At 35.4% G+C, this 7,599-nt stretch overlaps 1 protein-coding gene across 3 annotated transcripts in view; it reads right to left on the bottom strand.

Moving 5' to 3' along the window:
• The window catches only part of LOC119838194 (P protein-like), a 32,967-nt gene extending 25,692 nt beyond the window's left edge, over positions 1–7,275 (bottom strand). For 2 of the 3 annotated variants that reach the window (XM_038364040.1, XM_038364038.1), the window contains exon 1: positions 7,136–7,275. The gene's annotated coding sequence lies outside the window, so the exon portion shown is untranslated. Of the gene's footprint in view, positions 1–7,125 lie in introns of all 3 variants that reach the window. The other variant, XM_038364039.1, reaches the window with a different exon arrangement.
• Positions 7,276–7,599: the final 324 nt, after the last annotated feature.

The following is a 7,599-nucleotide window of genomic DNA, read 5'->3' as shown; positions in this document are numbered from 1 at the left end:
CGGGAAGTGGGAGAAAAACGGGTGTGAGTTACATACATACAAACATACAAGTGAAGCTAATAAAAGCGTGTTAAATACGTGATATTTATTAAAATCCCCCCTCTCCCCCAAGTGAGATTTGGAAAGATTTTACTGGACCCCCTCCCTCCCTTAAACACCTCACGTAATTTATGGACGCCCCCTAACATTTAACAAAGAAACATTTGTGTTTTGTATGTATGCGTGGTCACGGTCATAATATAATGAATAAATCGCGTTTAAAATCCGTTAAAAAGTTTTTAATTTCTAAATGTATAATACTCGCGTAAAATCAAACACAAGGAAATACTATACTGGAGGGAATTCAAAAATTCTTTCATCAATAGAAAGCTGCAACTCCACTGAGTGACAGACACATATATACCGCAAGCAAAGTCAGGGCACCTAGTTAATTAGCATCTGTAATTAGTGTATGTGTGTTACAAACATTGAATGACGACTCATGGTAAAGTTAACAACAGGAAACATTCGTTTAAAGTGGAAAATGAAACCGTTTTTTTTATGAAAACAGCTAAATGTAGAACTCAGTTCGCCCGCGGCTTTGTCTGTTTGTTCGTTTTTATGTCACCGTCGGCGGTGGAGCTGGTGGGTCGCCTGATGGTAAGCGCTAGCACCGCCCGTGGACATTTGGAGGTGTAAGGTCCATTGCAGACCTTACGTCTTTACAAATGGATTGTCTTTAAATTGGAAAGGGATTAATAAAGGATTGACGAGAGGAAAGGAAAAGACTGGGAAGGGTAAGGAAAAGGATATGGGTCTCAAGTTCCCCCACTCACCGTACGAAACACGCAGCAGTATGCTATTTCACGCCGGTTTTCCGTGGGGGTGTGGTACTTCCCCGGTGCGAGCTGGCCCAATTCGTGCCGAAGCGTGCTCGACTCACACAAACGATTGTTTCCCATACATTAATTAACAAAGGCCACGTTCCATCGATACAATATTGTAATCATTGAAATAATGTTTCGTATTGGTTGTGATGGTTCTTAATCATCTCAATAGATGGCGTGGGGTGCCCCTTAGGCACATGAAACCGAAAGAGTAGAAGAGATTCGATTACTGTGGCGGGATCACGGGTGGCCGAGAGGCTAGGCGCTGCTACGGTTTGGCAAGAAGACGCGGGTTCGAATCCCGCCTCGCGATCAAAAGTTTTCATCAATTGATATTTAAACTGAAAATTAGACTGTGACTATCATATTTCTGACATATATGAAAATTTCGTCAATGTGATATTAAATTTAGATTTCATGATCACTTGTACAAGTTACTACATAACTTAGTCACGATGTTTAACATGACTACTTAATTGTGTTAATAAGAAATAAACAGACAAATAGTCTGTATATTTATATACAAATAATATATACATAAACGTAAATATTTCCTCGTTTTTCTTTTTCTTATTCTTAAATTCATCGTATAGACCTGTAGAGTGTGTTTGTTTGAACGCTAACCTCAGGAACTACTGGGCCGATTTCAAATATCCCTTCACCGTTGGATATGTAGGCGATCTCTAAGTAGATATATGATATTATAAAGCAAGTGCAGCCGGGGCGGACCAGTAGCTATCTTATTTCTTACTATCTTACTAATATTATAAATGCGAAAGTTTGTAAGGATGTGTGTGTGTTTGTTGCTCTTTCACACAAAAACTACTGAACCGATTGCAATGAAATTTGGTACGTACATAGCTGGATAACTAAAATAACATATAGGCAACTTTTTATCCCGATATTCCTACGGGATACGGACTTACGCGGGTGAAACCGCGGGGCGCAGCTAGTAGGATATATTTTTTCCCGGAAACGCTGCAAGGCCATAGCCCATTAACCTCGCACTGCGAATGACATTTTTTATATTTGATTTAATAAAACATAAACTAAACATTGTAGACTAGGAAAAACGAAACAAACTATAACAATTAAATAAAATACAGTGCTTTTAAAGCGTTAATATGATAATTTATTTCATACTAGACTCGCGTCCCGGCTCCGCCCGGATATCAAGATTCCTGTTGTATCCCAAGGGAGCATTTAATCGGGATAATAAGTATCCTATCACACAAGTCAGCTCATACCCTGTCTGTATACCAAATTACATCAAATTCCGTTCAGTAGTTTCAGCGTGATTCACGGACGAACATCCAAACAAACAAACTTTCACATTTATAATAGTGTGATCTATATAAATAAAAATGTATCGCCAAATGTTAAACGTAAACTAGGGAATGGCTCGACCAATTCGACTATTTTTTAAACATTTTTTCTAAGACACAACGAAGGTTCTAAGGAGGGAAAAACGTACCACGGGTGAAGCCGCGGCGAATCGCTTGTTTTTATATATAAGTACTCAATCTAGCTGTTCGCCCCGGCTTCACCCGTGGTACATAAACCTCATAACACTCAATAATCACATATATGTCCCAAGGTGGAAGAAATTTTAAAATCCAGTTGATCCTGAGGTTAGCACGCGCAAACAAATAAACAATAACAATAAGTTTTAAACAACATCAACCAGCGTGATTTCGTCACTCAAAAACTATTGAACCGATTTAGATGAGATTTTGTAAAAAAAAAGTTATTTGAGTTGAAAATTTTACGAACAAAATAGTATCTATAAATAATTACACTATCTTATGACCTAATTTTTTTCCCCATTTCTAGATGAGGGCTTTCACCCCATACATATATATAGATAACTGGCGATTGCCCGCGGCTTCGCACGCGTTAAATTCGGAGTAGTTTAATAGATATTATTATACATATAAACTATCCACTTGAATCACTATCTATTAAATAACCCCACCAAAATCTGTAGCGCAATTTTAAAGATCATAAAGACACACAGACGGCGAAAGCGACTATGTTTTACACTATGTTGTGATTGGACGAAGTCTCAGCAAAATGCTAAGCACATAAAAATGTTAATTCTAAATGTAATAGCAATAGATAACTTCATTATCTGAAGTGCTCCTATATCTGATAAAAATGTGTTTTCTGGAAAAAACCGGTTTGCGTCACTAATAAATATCGATTTATTTTATCGGTTATCTTAATAGAAACAACCCTAGAGCTTGATACTTAGTTATTGCAGATTGTAATCTATCTTTGTGTCAAATTTCATACAGATACGATAAGCCGTTTTCACGTGAAAGAGTAGCAAACATCCATACATCCATACTTACAAACTTTCGCGTTTAATATTCGTAGGATAGCCTTCTACAATAAACGGAATTGTAAACACAAAAATAATTTTTCAAGCAGTTCCTGAGATTACCACAAACAAATAAATAAACTCATAAGTTAAATATAAGTATGTGTATTTAGAATTTAAATAAATACTTACGATTATGTAAATGAAATATTTCTATATTATAATTAATTATGAACGAATTGTCATTAAAACTTTAGCGGTTTATAGTTAATCCATTACAAACAAACGAAACAAAAATAAATCCGTACTAATATTATAAAGCTGAAGGGTTTGTTTGTTTGAACACATTATTCTCAGGAACTACTTGTCCGATTTGAAAAATTCTTTCAGTGTTAGATAGCCCATTTGTTGATGAAGGTTATAGGCTATATATGTGCCACAGGCGAAGCCGGGGTGGACCGCTAGTATGCATATGAAACTAAAAAGTAACTTTAATGATAGAATTAATTACTATGTCTCCGCTATTATATATTTATAAGGAAATTATGGAATCCCGGCGATACTAATCAGGATAATAAGATAAACTCATGAAACTATTGTATTGTCACCGATCCGCGATAAGTGTACAGAGTTTGAGTTCAATCTGTCCGTTTGAAGTGGGTCAGAATCGAGTCTAAAGGCGTCATGAGGAGGTTACATACAAACATACAGGTGATGCTGATAAAAGCGTGTTTAGAATCAAATCTTGTGTCTGTTTGTAGACTGGTTTATTATCCTACTAATCCTACTTCCTACTAATATTATAAATGCGAAAGTTTGTTAGGATGTATGTGTGTTTGTTGCTCTTTCACGCTAAAGCTATTGAACCGATTGCAATGAAATTTGGTACGTAGACAGCTGGACAACTGGAATAACATACAGGCAACTTTTTATCCCGATATTCCTACGGGATACGGACTTACGCGGGTGAAACCGCGGGCGCAGCTTGTAGCTAATGTAAGTCAAACTCCATATAAGTCGAACAAAGGAGCTGTTCACAGAATGACATAACTCAGACTTCTTCTTAATGAATAACTTCTTTATATGGATAACTAGTAATTTTCCGCGAGTTTGTCTAGATAAATCTTATCTAATTACCTTATATGTTAAACTGAGTTTGTTTATTTGCTTAATCTCAGGAACTTGTGGGCTAGGAAACAGGGTACGGATAGGAATATAGAATGTCCGGGGTTTTTCCGTATAGTTCCCGTCCCTGTGAAATTTTATAAAAAACTACCTTCCTCGGGTGTCAAGCTATATCTATACCTAATTTCATCCAACTCTGCTCAATGGTACACGAGTTAAGCGCATACAAACAAACACTTCAGCTTATAAGAACACTGGATGCCCTAGGTAGGTATAAGCTAGGTATATGTCACGGGTGGCTTCATGTAATATGAGAATGTAATATTTACTTGAATCGATAAAAACATTATGTAATAAAAGATTATAATGTTTTTTTCTTTACAAAGTGTTCGAAACGTCGGGTTAATAACATAATGAATAAATCGCGTTTAAAATCCGTTAAAAAGTCTTCAATTTCTAAATGTATAATACTCGCATAAAATTAAACACAAGAAAATACTATAATGATTTTAACAAGAAACTTAGAGGCTTTAATTGTCTTAATAAGTCCAAAAGGGACACGGGAGGCACCAGCTTTCAAATAATACTAGCTGCGTCCCGCAGTTTCACTCGAATAAGTCCGTATCCCGTAGGAATATCGGGATAAAAAGTTGCCTGTATGTTATTCCAGTTGTCCAGCTGTCTACGTACCAAATTTCATTGCAATCGGTTCGGTAGTTTTTGCGTGAAAGAGCAACAAACACACACACATCCTTACAAACTTTCGCATTTATAATATTAGTATGAAGGATACTAAAATTGGTTCATCCATTGAAAAGTTATGAGATAACACAATAACGCACAGTTGACTAGATCTCCTTGTTTTTTAAAGTGGGTTAAAAAGTGAAGTTACTACTACTTATCTTGCCACGTATTATAAACGGGAAAGTGTTTGTTTGTCCGTCATTCACAGCGCAATGATGAGGTTTTATGCTATGGTTTTTGTATCTGAAGATAGCTTGGAGGCTGGAGAGTGAGATAGGCTGCTTTATACCGCATATAGAAACATCTCATTCCAAAGGGAATTTCCTTTGATTACAAGCGAAGCCGCGGGGGAATGCTAGCTATTTCTCTATTACACATTATACATGGAGAAGTGTGTATGTATGTATGTATCATTTGTATCCAAAGGCTGAACCTATATTGAAAAGTTTTAATATGAATGTTTTATGCGAAAAATTTCAGATTTTGTGAGAAAACAGAACGTGGAAAGGATAGAAAGTGTATTATCTAGATAAAACCTAGGTTACGTTTTATAACTATGAACTATCAGTCAGTGCAAATCCCATCAAGATCTATACACGCAGCGAACATTTTCTCATATACACATAAATACATACCTACATACATATTTTCATTCAAATACAGCGTCAATAGAATAACAAATGTCTGTTCGCGCATTACCCCGAAACAGCTGTGTCTAATTATGCTAATTTATAATTACGCACACACGATTGTAACAAGGAAAATGATTTAAGAGCACTAGTTATTGTAAATGTAATGATTTTAATGATTCACACAGTTCAATGGTTAATATTTTCCACTCGTACAAGGTTCGATTTCCATTGATGTTTCATTTTAATTGATTTGAAACGTGATTAATTCATTAATTCATCAATCTATAGTTAACATTATCAAACTTAAGAGTTTGTTTGTTTGTTGAACGCACTAATCTCAGGAACTACTGGTCAGATTTGAAAAATTCTTTTAGTGTTAGATAGCCCATTCATACCAGATCGCTGGTATCTGATATTAATGTATTTTTATATTACACTATCTGCGCCGTGCGGTTTTACTCGCAGGCGCACCCGCGGGTAATAGAAAGTATTTATATAGCTCATGCCTTATTCTGATATAAAAGCTATATTATTGCAAAGTTTCATTAATCATGTGATATTCAGTACCTTTTACGTCAAAGAGTAACAAACATCCATACTTACAAACTTTCAAGTTTATAATATTAGTAAGATACCTAAGCATAAATCTATCTGACATAGCCAGACATAATATTTCATAACCAACTTCGTCCTGGTATACAGTAAACTCTAGTGGGGATGTGAAAATATATTTAAAATCGGTTCAGTAGATTCAATAGATTTATCTCATTCAGTAGATTTATCTCACTATAATATTAATATTTAGTTTTATAGCATTGAAATGCTTTATAAATGAGATTTTTTATTACGGTTTGGCAAAAAACGCGGGTTCGAATCCAGCGATAAAAAATTTTCTGTTCTTTCAAAATTTCTCTTTATAACATTAGTTAACAAATGAGGAATTTTAATTAGCTTCTTTTAAAAAGCCTATTCACTAAATCTAGAATATGAATTATCACTGTGATAAATTTCATACAGATCGGACCAGCTGTTTTCGTTTGCAATATCATTATCATTTAGCTTTATCTTAATTTTATCTATCTTTCTTTCCTATGATTTAAATCAATTTCTTTTACACGTATTAAATCCTATCCGATCCTACTAATATTATAATCCTACTGTCCTACTAATCCTATCCTACTAATATTATAAATGTGAAAGTTTGTAAGGATGTGATGTGTGTGTTTGTTGCTCTTTCACACAAAAACTACTGAACCGATTGCAATGAAATTTGGTACGTAGGCAGCTAGACAACTGGAATAACACATAGGCAACTTTTATGATATTCCTACGGGATACGGACTTACGCGGGTGAAACCGCGGGGGCGCAGCTAGTTCTCTATAAACTCATCCACAACGCAAAATTTATATAAAAACACAAATGTATATTTAATACATTTACACACAATATAATTCACATAAAAACACACTGTCTACGATGCGGTTTTCACATAAAACACAGTAACTTTAACTCGACTTAATTTCAACTTGTTTCAACTTGTTTCAAGTTATCGAAGGGACGTCTAGCCTTCGTTAGGTCGGACGCAAGACTGACTGTTAATGTACTGAGTTATTGTTATCGCTTTCGGAGACCAAACGACGCTCGTGTACTAGTGTTTTTAACCGACTTCAAGTGAGACGGTTTTCAAAATTTGTGAGTGAACCGTTTTTAATGGTTCTCTTTTTATTTAGAAGCTGATGCCTCCCGTGTGATCCTATTTGTATGGTTTAGTTCTAACAAGGGTAGTTTAGTTTTTTGTTAAAAATAACTTGTGGTGTTGTTTGTGTGATTTATTACTCGACTATGATATACTAGCTGCACTCCGCGGTTTCACCTGCATGTCTGTACGCCGTAGGAATATCGGGATAA

Source organism: Zerene cesonia, unplaced genomic scaffold, assembly GCF_012273895.1.
Source record: "Zerene cesonia ecotype Mississippi unplaced genomic scaffold, Zerene_cesonia_1.1 Zces_u001, whole genome shotgun sequence".
In the NCBI taxonomy this organism is placed as follows: domain Eukaryota; kingdom Metazoa; phylum Arthropoda; class Insecta; order Lepidoptera; family Pieridae; genus Zerene; species Zerene cesonia.
The sequence above is the reverse complement of the archived record's forward strand: the minus strand, read 5'-3'. Positions and strand labels throughout refer to the sequence as shown.